Here is a 14,410-nt window from a genome sequence, read left to right as displayed (position 1 = left end):
GCCTCCTCCTCGGCTAATGGCAAGGGGTTTGTCTTGTGGCCAATCAAGAAGCGCGTATCGGAAGCGCTTCCTGATTGGCCAGGAGTTGGATCGGAGTGACAATAGTGAATATTCATTCGCTATTGTCACGCAATGGGTGGGCTCGGGATGCACTGCTCTGCGCCCCCCGGGTCCACCCTTTGCATCGCCCTATTAGAGCCTCTGGCTCTAATCAGGTGATCCAAAAAAAAAAATCCCATTGAACGCCCCCTGCATGCAGATTAGGGGGCTGGACGCATGGATGGGGGGGCGGCGCCCCTGCGCCCCCCTCAGGCACTAACCTTCTTCCTCCTCCCCCCTCAGGCACTAACCTTCTTCCACCCCCCCCTCAGGCACTAACCTTCTTCCTCCTCCTTCCCCCCCCCTCGGGCACTCACCTTCTTCTTCCCCCCCCTCTCAGGCACTCACCTTCTTCCTCCTCCCCCCCTCAGGCACTCACCTTCTTACTCCTCCCCCCCCCCTCAGGCACTCACCTTCTTCTCCCCCCCCCTCAGGCACTCACCTTCTTCTCCCCCCCCCATCAGGCACTCACCTTCTTCTTCCTCCCCCCCATCAGGCACTCACCTTCTTCTTCCTCCCCCCCATCAGGCACTCACCTTCCTCTTCTTCCTCCTCCCCCCCCTCAGGCACTCACCTTCTTACTCCTCCCCCCCCTCAGGCACTCACCTTCTTCTCCCCCCCCCCCCTCAGGCACTCACCTTCTTCTCCCCCCCCCATCAGGCACTCACCTTCTTCTTCCTCCCCCCCATCAGGCATTCAACTTCTTCTTCCTCCCCCCTTCAGGCACTCACCTTCTTCTTCTTCCTCCCCCCCCCATCAGGCACTCACCTTCTTCCTCCCCCCCCTCGGGCACTCACCTTCTTCCTCCTCCCTCCCCCTCAGGCACTCACATTCTCCCCCCCCCTCGGGCACTCACATTCTTCCTTCTCCCTCCCCCTCAGGCACTCACATTCTCCCCCCCCCCTCGGGCACTCACATTCTTCCTCCTCCCTCCCCCTCAGGCACTCACATCCCCCCCCCCCCCTCGGGCACTCACATTCTTCCTTCTTTCCCCCCCTCCCCCCTCGGGCACTCACATTCTTCTTCCTTCGGCTCTCAGCTGAGCTGAGCAGCGCTGCGGCCAGAAGAAGACGGAGGGGGGTGGAGGCGGAGCCAATGCTAGGCGGCAAGGGGAGGAATTTGAAATCCTCCTCCGCTCGTCATGTGACAGCAGAAGAGCTTCTCGGAGCGGAGGAGGATTTCAAATTCCTCCCCTTGCCGCCTAGCATTGGCTCCGCCTCCACCCCCCTCCGTCTTATTCTGGCTGCAGCGCTGCTCAGCTCAGCTGAGAGCCGAAGGAAGTAGGAGCAATGCAATGGCATATTTGACACTCGGGGCGGGGGCAGGCAAATAACTTAAAACGATGACGATCCACACACGAGACCCGGGAGTTTTTGGTTGGCACACTCGGGGCTGAAGCTCTGTTCAGCCCCCCCTGCCGACACCACTGGCTGTGTAAGTAGCAGGAGTCCGGTCTTCCCTGCTCTCCATCCGCCTCCCTCCGCAGCTCCCGGCCGTACGGCAATCCCCTGCCCTGTGAGTCCTCCGCTGCCATGCACCCGGCCACCCGCCCAGGATTGGGGTGGCAACAGGGGTGGCAAGGACTTCTTCTGGGGTGACAATTGCCACCCCAGCTAACCCTCTGGCTCTGCCACTGACACAGACCACTACACTGACACCTACACTAACCTAGCTGACCACTACAGAGACCTGCACTATCCAACCTGATCACTACACTGACCTACCAAAATTCTATACTGACGACTACACTGACCTACCTGACCACTACACAGACCAACCTGACAATTACACTGACCACTACAGAGACCTACCTGATTCCTACACTAACCTACCTGATTACTATACTGACAATTACACAAAATGAAATGAATGGGCTGCCTACATGCAGAACACAGGTAGCAATGTTATAAAGCTAGCCTCATATCCTTCACATCACAATCCTGTCATTACAACAGTGTTCTCAGCCCCCTGCACATCACAACCCCCCCCTTCACATTACTGTCCTCAGCCCACCTTCATATCCCCCCCCTCACATCCTTGTCTGTCCTCAGCCCACCTTCATATCCCCCCCTCACATCCTTGTCATCACCCCCCCTTTACATTCCTATCCTTATGCCCCTTTATATCATGCCCCTCCTCCTTCACATTTCTGTCCTCAGCCCCCTCTGCATTCCTGTCCTTAGCCCCCTTTATATCACCTCCCCTCCGCCTTTACATTCCTGTCCTCATCCCCAGTACCCCTTTACATTCCTGTTCCCCACTACCCCTTTACATTCCTGACCCCCACTACCCCTTTACATTCCTGATCCCCACTACCCCTTTACATTCCTGTCCCCCACTACCCCTTTACATTCCTGAGCCCCCACTACCCCTTTACATTCCTGAGCCCCCACTACCCCTTTGCATTCCTGAGCCCCCACTACCCCTTTGCATTCCTGAGCCCCCACTACCCCTTTACATTCCTGAGCCCCACTACCCCTTTACATTCCTGTCCCCCAAAACCCCTTTACATTCCTGACCCCCAAAACCCCTTTACATTCCTGACCCCCACAACCCCTTTACATTCCTGAGCCCCACTACCCCTTTACATTCCTGAGCCCCACTACCCCTTTACATTCCTGTCCCCCACTACCCCTTTACATTCCTGTCCCCCACTACCCATTCCTGGCCCCCACTACCCCTTTACATTCCTGTCCCCCACTACCCCTTTACATTCCTGTCCCCCACTACCCCTTTACATTCCTGTCCCCCACTACCCCTTCACATTTCTGTCCCCCACTACCCCTTTACATTCCTGACCCCCACTACCCCTTTACATTCCTGACCCCCACAACCCCTTTATATTCCTGACCCCCACTAACCCTTTACATTCCTGACCCCCACAACCCCTTTACATTCCTGTCCCCCACTACCACTTTACATTTCTGTCCCCCACAACCCCTTTACATTCCTGTCCCCCACTACCCCTTTCCATTCTGTCCCCCACTACCCCTTTACATTCCTGTCCCCCACTACCCCTTTACATTCCTGACCCCCACTATCCCTATCCATTCCTGTCCCCCACAACCCCTTTACATTCCTGTCCCCCACAACCCCTTTACATTCCAGACCCCCACAAACCCCTTTACATTCCTGCCCCCCACTACCCCTTTACTTTCCTGACCCCCACAACCCCCTTACATTCCTGTCCTCAGCTTTACCCCATCTTCAGATTCCTGTCCTCAGCCCCCCATATTCAGATTCCTGTCCTCAGCCCTCCCCCATCTCCCATTTTAAGATTCCTGTCCTCAGCCCCCCCCCATCCCCCATTTTAAGATTCCTGTCCTCAGCCCCCCCCCCCCATCTTCAGATTCCTGTCCTCAGTTCCACCTTCACAGCACCCGCAGCTTCCTCCACAATGCACATTACTTACAGAGGAGACAGCAGTGGAGTGGACAGCTCCGCATGGATGGCAGCAAGCATGAAGCTGACATCAGAAGCAGGACAGCTCTGGAAGTAGGGTGGGATCTGCACATCTTTTGCTGGTAATCAGCTTGGGATTGGTTGCTAGCAACCAATCACCTGCGAGTTAACTTGAAGTCCCGCCCTCCATCCGGAGCTGTACTGGCTTTAATATCAGCCTCCTGCCTCCCGAGTCTCGCGGTCCATGCAGGGGCTTGTTCAGGATGGCTGAGCAGGCTCCTAAATGGCAGCATGACACTGCGCCCCCCCCCCAGATTTTGCGCCCGGTGCGGTTGGCCCCCCCAGCACCCCCCACGCTACGCCACTGAGATCAACTCTAGTAAATGTCATATCCTATCCATGGGAATCTCTTTAAAATTATTACTTCATCTAAAAATTAAATTCCATTACAATTGGGATCCCTCCTCTATTACATATTTAGGTATCCAACTTACTGTCCCTACTAAAAAACTTCATGAAGCCAAATACACAACCCTATTACATAAAATAACCAGAGACCTTAACCAAATAGGAAAGAATCATTTATCCTGGTTAGGAAGTGTGGCGGCATTTAAAATGCAAGTACTCCCAAAGATTCTATATATATATTCCGAACACTCCCAATTCCTCTCCCACCTTTCTTCTTTGCTAAATGCAACTCCATACTTTGGAATTTCCTTTGGCAAGAACATAAACCCAGAATAGCATTCACTTCTTTAACTAAACACAGAAGACTTGTAGGCGTACTACAGAGCCTCCTTATTAGACCAAATACAACACTGGGTTACAGTCTCACAAGATAGACAATGGGTAGATATAGAGAGAACAATTATAAAGCACCAGGATCTGATAGCCCTTATGGAAGCATCTCTTATGTCACCTTCAGTATTTAATTTAGCTCACCCAACCATAGCTGCATCCTTAGCAGCCTGGGGAGAACTGCTCTAGGTACAACGCACAAATAAAGACACTTGCTACATAAACATTCCTGTAAGAACATACGAATGGCTCATCCTATACTTTTCCGCAAAAGACTGGTTAAAAAGAGGTTTAGATTTCTTAGCCAATGTCAAACAAAACCCCAAGACATCTATAGAATCAGCTAAATTCAGCATTTTCACCAAATGAATGGTAGTAAGGACAAAATAGAGATCCCTAAATCAATATGGATTTATCTTAAGGGGAAAATCCCCAAAAAAACATGTGGTATTTCCTTTTTCTACTCCGCTCTAACTATTAGACCAATTAAAACCAAAGATCAAGATATGCTAAGTTTGGAAAGAGAACTAGAAAAAACTTTACTTTAGAGCAGGGACATACAAACTGGGGCCTTCCAGATGTTGCAGAAATACAATTCCCATGAGGCATAGCAAGACTCTGACAGCTATAGGCATGACACCCAGAGGCAGAGCATGATGGGACTTATAGTTTTGCAACAGCTGGAGGGCCACAGATTGCATATCTCTGCTTTAGAGCAATGGAGTAAAGCTATATATAAGCTTCTGAACCACTGCTTGTATCGACCATTGGGATGTTTTTCAAAAAATTTACTACAAATGGTATCTGACTCCTTATAGTCTGTAAAAGATTTTCCCGGCTTCCTCTATCCTATGCTGGAGGTTGTGTACACAGACAGGAACTTTATTCCATGTATTATTGAATTTTGTCTACATCCAACCATTCTGGAAGAGAGTAGCCGCCCTAATTGAAGAGGTTACAGGGCAGAAATCTACCCTCTCTCCAGAAATGGCTCTACTTAACATTGGCAATGATAGCTATCCTAAATCATACAGACAGGAATGTAAAGGGGTTGTGGGGGTCAGGAATGTAAAGGGTTAGTGGGGGTCAGGAATATAAAGGGGTTGTGGGGGTCAGGAATGTAAAGGGGTAGTGGGGGACAGGAATGTGAAGGGGTAGTGGGGGACAGGAATGTAAAGGGGTAGTGGGGGACAGGAATGTAAAGGGGTAGTGGGGGACAGGAATGGGTAGTGGGGGACAGGAATTGGTAGTGGGGGACAGGAATGTAAAGGGGTAGTGGGGGACAGGAATGTAAAGGGGTAGTGGGGCTCAGGAATGTAAAGGGGTAGTGGGGCTCAGGAATGTAAAGGGGTTGTGGGGGTCAGGAATGTAAAGGGGTTTTGGGGGTCAGGAATGTAAAGGGGTTTTGGGGGACAGGAATGTAAAGGGGTAGTGGGGCTCAGGAATGTAAAGGGGTAGTGGGGGCTCAGGAATGCAAAGGGGTAGTGGGGGCTCAGGAATGCAAAGGGGTAGTGGGAGCTCAGGAATGTAAAGGGGTAGTGGGGGCTCAGGAATGTAAAGGGGTAGTGGGGGACAGGAATGTAAAGGGGTAGTGGGGGTCAGGAATGTAAAGGGGTAGTGGGGGTCAGGAATGTAAAGGGGTAGTGGGGAACAGGAATGTAAAGGGGTACTGGGGATGAGGACAGGAATGTAAAGGCGGAGGGGAGGTGATAAAAAGGGGGCTAAGGACAGGAATGCAGAGGGGGCTGAGGACAGAAATGTGAAGGAGGAGGGGCATGATATAAAGGGGCATAAGGATAGGAATGTAAAGGGGGGGTGATGACAAGGATGTGAGGGGGGGGATATGAAGGTGGGCTGAGGACAGACAAGGATGTGAGGGGGGGGGGATATGAAGGTGGGCTGAGGACAGTAATGTGAAGGGGGGGTTGTGATGTGCAGAGGGCTGAGAACACTGTTGTAATGACAGGATTGTGATGTGAAGGATATGAGGCTAGCTTTATAACATTGCTACCTGTGTTCTGCATGTAGGCAGCCCATTCATTTCATTTTGTGTAATTGTCAGTATAGTAATCAGGTAGGTTAGTGTAGGAATCAGGTAGGTCTCTGTAGTGGTCAGTGTAATTGTCAGGTTGGTCTGTGTAGTGGTCAGGTAGGTCAATGTAGTCGTCAGTATAGAATTTTGGTAGGTCAGTGTAGTGATCAGATTGGATAGTGCAGGAATAAGGTAGGTCTCTGTAGTGGTCAGCTAGGTCAGTGTAGGTGTCAGTGTAGTGGTCTGTGTAGGGGGCGCAAATTACTTACCTTGCCCCGGGCGCTGACAACCCACGCTACGCCACTGGTTGATCTTGTAGTACGATATTTGGCCAAATTCCTCAATTAGGGTCTGCACACTGGTTAGTGATGGTTCAGGGACAGATAGGGACAGAATAATGTCATCTGCAAAAAGCCATATTTTGTGCTCGTGTTGACCAATGCACAGACCCTTTTTCGATTAATTTGCTCTTATAGCTTCTGCGAGGGGTTCTATTGCAAGGGCAAATACTATAGTGAATAGTGGGCATCCCTGTCTCGTTCCGTTTGTTAGGTCAAAGGCCTTTGATAATGTGCTCGAGATGAATACCTTAGCAGATTGGTTATTGTAGAGAGACAGGATTGCAGAGCGGATAAATCCCGAGAAGCCAAATTTACTTGAGAAAGGTAAACCCAGTCAAACCCCTATCAAACCCTATCAAACGCCTTCTCTGCATCCAAAGCAAGGAGCAGAGAGGGCGTTTTAGATAATTCTGCATGGTGAATTAAGTTCATCATCTTCCTCGTCCCGTCAGGGGCCTGCCTACCTTTTATGAACCCAACTTGTTCTGGAACTATGAGGCTGGGAATTGAATCTAGAAATCTTTATGCCAATATTTTGGAGTAAATTTTTAGGTCACTATTTACGAGCGAAATCAGTCTAAAATTTTGTGGCTGGTTGGGTTCCTTACTCGGTTTAGGGAGAGCCACTATTACTGCCTTGAGCATTTCCTTGGAAATTGTTCTATGCTGGCAGCTTCATTATATAGATCTACAGGGTGTAGACTTAAGATCGATGAGAAGGTTTTGTAATATTCTGAGGAAAGTCCATCTATACCTGGAGATTCATGTGACAGAAGAGCATTAATAACTAAGTACTTCTTGCAGTTCAATTGGTTTATTAATCTGCAAGAGAGTAGATAGGTCTATTGGTGGAAGATTGATGTTTTTTAAAGAGGATGAAATATCCTCTGGTTTAGGATGTGGGTGAGTGGGTCCTCTTTTAAATTATAGAGGGAGGTGTAGTATTCACAAAAGGTTTGAGCTACAGTGCCTTGCGAAAGTATTCGGCCCCCTTGAACTTTTCGACCTTTTGCCACATTTCAGGCTTCAAACATAAAGATATAAAACTGTAATTTTTTGTAAAGAATCAACAACAAGTGGGACACAATCATGAGGTGGAACGAAATGTATTGGATATTTCAAACTTTTTTAACACATAAAAAAACTGAAAAATTGGGCGTGCAAAATTATTCAGCCCCCTTAAGTTAATACTTTGTAGCGCCACCTTTTGCTGCGATTACAGCTGTAAGTCGCTTGGGGTATGTCTCTATCAGTTTTGCCCATCGAGAGACTGAAATTTTTGCCCATTCCTCCTTGCAAAACAGCTCGAGCTCAGTGAGGTTGGATGGAGAGCGTTTGTGAACATCAGTTTTCAGTTCTTTCCACAGATTCTCAATTGGATTCAGGTCTGGACTTTGACTTGGCCATTCTAACACCTGGATATGTTTATTTGTGAACCATTCCATTGTAGATTTTGCTTTATGTTTTGGATCATTGTCTTGTTGGAAGACAAATCTCCGTCTTTTGCAGACTGCATCAGGTTTTCTTCCAGAATGGTCCTGTATTTGGCTCCATCCATCTTCCCATCAATTTTAACCATCTTCCCTGTCCCTGCTGAAGAAAAGCAGGCCCAAACCATGATGCTGCCACCACCATGTTTGACAGTGGGGATGGTGTGTCCAGGGTGATGAGCTGTGTTGCTTTTATGCCAAACATAAGGTTTTGCATTGTTGCCAAAAAGTTTGATTTTGGTTTCATCTGACCAGAGCACCTTCTTCCACATGTTTGGTTTGCCTCCCAGATGGCTTGTGGCAAACTTTAAACGACACTTTTTATGGATATCTTTAAGAAATGGCTTTCTTCTTGCCACTCTTCCATAAAGGCCAGATTTGTGCAGTATACGACTGATTGTTGTCCTATGGACAGAGTCTCCCAACTCAGCTGTAGATCTCTGCAGTTCATCCAGAGTGATCATGGGCCTCTTGGCTGCATCTCTGATCAGTCTTCTCCTTGTATGAGTTGAAAGTTTAGAGGGACGGCCAGGTCTTCCTAAATTTGCAGTGGTCTGATACTCCTTCCATTTCAATATTATCACTTGCACAGTGCTCCTTGGGATGTTTAAAGCTTGGGAAATCTTTTTGTATCCAAATCCGGCTTTAAACTTCTCCACAACAGTATCTCGGACCTGCCTGGTGTGTTCCTTGTTCTTCATGATGCTCTCTGCGCTTTAAACGGACCTCTAAGACTATCACAGTGCAGGTGCATTTATACGGAGACTTGATTACACACAGGTGGATTCTATTTATCATCATTAGTCATTTAGGTCAACATTGGATCATTCAGAGATCCTTACTGAACTTCTGGAGAGAGTTTGCTGCACTGAAAGTAAAGGGGCTGAATAATTTTGCCCACCCAATTTTTCAGCTTTTTATTTGTTAAAGTTTGAAATATCCAATAAATTGAGTTCCACTTTATGATTGTGTCCCACTTGTTGTTGATTCTTCACAAAAAATTACAGTTTTATATCTTTATGTTTGAAGCCTGAAATGTGGCAAAAGGTTGCAAAGTTCAAGGGGGGCGAATACTTTCGCAAGGCACTGTATGTCATGTGGGTTTATAGTTATTTTTTTTTTTTTTTTTGCTGTGGTGTGCTGTTTTTGCTATCCTCATTTTAGCTTGTCTCTGTTTAATTGTGCAGCTAATATTTTCCCCGCTTTGTTTTTTTGAGAGTAGGAAGTGTGAGACATGTCCGCTGACATCCGATCCGATCCCCTCCGTCAAATCTGGACGGATGGAAACCCTATTTTCCATCCGTCGAGCGGATCGGATGGGATCGGATGAGAACGGACAGACGGTCCGTTCCCATCTGATTTCCCCCATAGAGATGCATGGGGAACTGACAGCTGTGTCATCCTCCTGCTCAGCGGGGGGTCGGCGGATCGATCCCCCGCTGAGAAAAACGGAGTCCGTCCGACGGACGGAGTGTGTGAAATGGGCCTTAGTGTTCTAAGTTGTGTTAGAGTCTATTGATGGGCTGACTGTTTATGTAAATCTTCCAGGTGTGCGATTTCTTTTAGCAATAAAGATATATTGTACGTTGATTTCTCTTTCGTTTTGTCCCTGGCATTTAGTTGGATCAGTACTCCTCTGATGAAAGCATTATGAGTGCACCACAAATTAAAGACACTGCTCCAGGTTGCTCATCCACAATATCGCGACATCAGTGCATGGTCCGACCACACGATACTGTGGATATTGGCTGAAGTTACCTTCTGCAGTAATTGCTTATCTGTAAGAAAAAAGTCAATTCTGGAGTATGTATTATGTTGGTGAGAAAAGAAGGTGTAGTCCCCCTGTGGGGTATGTAGGCATCTCCATGGGTCGTTAAGATCTTCCTGAAAGAAAAATTAGTTTAATCCTCTTTTCTTGTTTGGGTTTTTGGCTGTGGAGTCCATTGACGGGTCCATAGGGGCATTGAAATCCCTGAATATTAACAGAGAGCCTCTTTTGATACCACATGCTTTATTCAGCATTTTTCGTAGGAATCGTTGCTGATGAACATTAGGGGCATATATAGCCAGAATGGTGTAGGTGACAATATTAATCTCATATACACCACCAGTATGGTGTATCTTCCTTCATTATTGATTGATGAATCCAGCAGGTTGAATGAATTTTTGACTGAGTTTTTAATCGCTATTGGCACTCCTCTTTTTTTATTCTGGTGGTTGGAATGGAATACATGAGGGAAATACTTATGTGTACAACGTGGGGGATTTGAGACCGGAAAATGTGTTTCTTATACACACAAGGTGTCACATAGTTGGGGGAGTGCTTCCTTCCAGAGAGCTCTGCGTTTATAAGGGCTGTTGAGATCTTTGGCGTTTAATGACATCAATTTAGGTACCATAGTAGAAATAGTTGAAATTCCACTCAAGGGTACAGGATTGTCCTGTACACAACATTAGGGTGAAGTACAATGTCCAGCCGGACAGGATCCACTAATACTAACTAAAGAGCTGCTGTATTCCTTAAGGGTTATTCTACGACCTTAGTTATGAGGCAGGAGAGTGGAATGGATTGTTATTCAGAATGACAGCTTGTGGGAGAGCAAGAGATTCATCTGTTTAGTCTTGAATGCCACAATGTAGAATCTCGTTGGTGGGGAGGATGATCGGATAGGTCTTCTTCGTCTTCCGGAAGAAGACCCCAGTTTCTCAGAAGATCTAAGCCTTTGTCCAGGTTAGGAATGAGGTGTGACTTGTTGTTTCTTTCAATGGAAAGTTTGGTAGGGAACTTCCATTTATAAGGGATATTGTTATTTCTGAGTATTTTAGTGACTGTAATGAAATTCTTGCGAGCTTGGATTGTTGCTTGTTAGAGGTTGATATACAGGGTAATCCCTGCGTATGGTTCTTGAAGGGAGTTTCTTCTGCGGGCAAATTGCATGAGCCAGTCTTTTACTTGGTAATAGTGTATCCTTGCTATGACATCCCTGGGAATTCTTTCTGGCAGAAATTATGGTTTGGGGAGTCTGTGGGCTCTGTCGATAACCAGTTCATGAGGACTGGCTGATGGGAGCAGCTTGGCTATTATTTTTTGAATGAATGGGCGAAGGTCAGAAGCTGAGACCGACTCCGCTATTCCTCTAAATTTGACATTGTTTTGGCGGGAGCGGTCTTCTAGGTCCGCCATTTTGTTTCTTCTACCGCCAAAATATCATGAGCATCAATGACTTCATTGTGAACTCGAGCTTAGTCCCCCATTCTGTCTTCAACATGATCAACCATATCCTCCAGGGCATTTATCTCCATCCTGGCCTGTCTCATAATGAGGTTATGTCCTGCTGTAAAGCTCCCCTCAGGGTGATCAGCACGGCTTTTAATGCTGTATCTTAAATAGGCTGCCCTGCCATGTGAAATGTGTCAAGCTGTTCCCTGAAGTTTGAAGGGTCTGGAGGTGAATTTCTGTCAGATTGTGTGGCACTTACTTTAGCCTTGGTAGATTCTAAATTCCTCTTATGCTTCACTAGACTGCTGGAGGTAGATGCACAGAGCTCTTCCTTTGTTTCCTGTGAGTGTGCCTCTGGTCTCTGCGATCCAGGTATCCCTGCAGCGGCAGCCGCTCTGCCTCTGTGTGAGCCACCCGTTGCTCCAGCACCATCTTGGAATCCCTGGGTCTCTGCTGGATCAAAGAAATTGGTCAGTTTGCAGGGGCCCGATCTGTTCTTCCTCTTCCTCATTGTCTTTCCGCTGTTCTCCGGGTGTTCTCCGGTTGTTAGGTCAGGTGAGGGTAGGATAAAGGGCAGCTTCCTGTCACTTAGAGCCATGGTGAGGATCCTGCTATACCGGATCTCAGCTTCTATGCGGCCATATCCTCTGGCTGCTGGCTACGCCCCAATATCGAAATACTTTAGTGTACATGAGCTTGGCACATAATCACTTTACTGTTGGATCTTTCTCTTCAATGCAGAAATTATGCATGCCCAGACGAAGAATCAGGCTGAACAGTAAGAGCAGAGTATCCCTGATCAATAAAATTATATACATATATATATATCAACACTTTTAAAGTGCTGATTTGATTGTTGTGACCTTACATGGTTTCATGTACTCTGACCTGGGAGTTCTAAATATATTTCCTATGTGCTGTCCCATCTTCTGAAGCCTATTTGTATGGTCATCATTTATAGGCTCACATTCATCAAAGTAATAGAACTTTTACAACCGTCACATTTGTACAGTAGACCCAATGTCATTCTCATTACTTATTTAATTTGTAGATGAGAACAATTTAAAGAATAATTCAAAAGGTTTCAGTAGAAAATGTTGTGCTTAACAGCTCATTTCTTTCTTAGCTACCATTCAAAAACCAATACCTGGGCCACAATAACACAAAGCACTCTGATCAGAAAGCCTGCTATAAACCACCTTAAAAACCCATAAACCTCCACATTAACCGGACACATTGGCCTTCCAGCCAAGAACATCATTAGAAAACATGGGGCCCCAAACAGTCTATCTGGCAAGGCCCCCCTTCCCCTGGACTAGCAGAGGTGGTGTGTGCAGTGTAACATGAACAATTATGGTTATGGAAAACACAAGCTTACAGTCAGAGGGGCTTCAAATTTGACTCTTCGCAAATACCACAGTTGTCAAATGAATGTAATGTACAGATTGCAGGTGTCAGGAGTGGGTGAATTACAGCATTTAGGGGTCAGGCGTGTGTAATGCACATAGTATAGGGGTCAGGTGTATGTAATGTACAGAGCGTAGGGATCAAGAGTGGGCAATGCGCAGAGTGCAGGGTTTAGATATATGTAAAGTGAAGAGGGTAGATTAGTAGCATTAACCCCTTTCCTGAAGTGACTGATCCCAGGGATGTGTGAGCTGCAAGGTGCATAAGGAGCTGTGGAGCCACAAAGTAAACTAAAATAATCATGTGCGTACCATATAGCTCCTACCCTCCCTGAGACACATAGCACAGCCCTGAATGGCTCCATCTTTCCATCCATTCTCTGCCACACTTCTCACTGTGGCTTATCCTGGTTACTGTGCAATGCTCCCAGCCTTGTCTGAAGAAATGGCATTAGTGTGGTCAGCAGGTGGGGATGTCACTGGCGGCTCTAAGATAAGTTGGGCTAGGAACACTGCTAAGGCAGTACTATGATATGAGTATAGGGAGGCAAAGGCTGCCCCATCTGTCAACCCAATGGGGCTGGGTCTGCTATGGAAAGAGTGTCTGTACCACACAACCGGCGGTCCTGCTACTAGCTGCCAAATCCCAGCCAACAGTTTTACCTCAGGCACTGGTAACCCTTTTCTCATATGCAGAAAGTTTGACATTTCCTCGTTAACACAGGTAGAGCACAGCAAACCCTGATCTTCCTTGATGCAATCTTCTGTCCTTCCTTTGAACAAAAATCAAATCCAGGAGAATATCCACAGTCACAATCAAATGTGGAAGAAGCACAATGGTGACATAGAGTAAAATGACTTCTATGTAAAATGACTTCTATGTAAAAATGTACAATCATATAAAATGATGCACAATCAGCCACAACTTGCCTGATGTGTTGTGTCAGAGACTTTTTTAGAGACACTACCACATGCCAAATGTAGAGAGGGGTAAGTTTGCCCTGTTCTAGGTAATGTTTAGAGCAGGGATGTCAACCTCAATTTAATCGCGGGCCGCATCAGCATTATTATTGCCCTCAAAAGGGCCGGTAAGGCTAGATGTCCAGAGCATCCCCTACCCTTACATAAGATGTCAAGAGCCTCCCCACCATCAGAAATTGAGTCCTCCACCCTCCCTTACATCACCGTGCACCCCCTTATCTTGTGCTGCTGCTGTGAAGTAGCTTTAGGCATTGCTGAAAAGCAAAAAGTACAGGGTCTGGAGGAGGACCAGAAGAGAGCTGGAGCTCTCCTGCAGCTGCAGGAGAGGTGCAAGGGCCACATGAAATGGCTTTGAGGGCCTGATTCGGCCCGGGGGCCTTGTGTTTGACACCTGTGGTTTAGAGAATAGAGTTTTGTAGTTCAGGTGGTATAATATGAAGGGGAGTCTATCCTAGCTATTGGGAAACTCAATATGTGTGTACATGTAGGGAGGGAAAGAGGAAGAGAGCCAAGACAGCAACAAAAAAATCTCCCTTTTTTGTCCAAGATGTTTATCGCCTTGAGTAGGTCCACTCTACCTGGTCCTCCTGAGGTCATCAATGAATAAAGCTGTGTGGTTCTCCTGTCCTCCCACCCTAATA

Source organism: Pelophylax lessonae, assembly GCF_965119305.1.
Source record: "Pelophylax lessonae genome assembly, chromosome: 11".
NCBI classification, from domain to species: domain Eukaryota; kingdom Metazoa; phylum Chordata; class Amphibia; order Anura; family Ranidae; genus Pelophylax; species Pelophylax lessonae.
Note: the sequence above shows the minus strand (reverse complement) of the source record.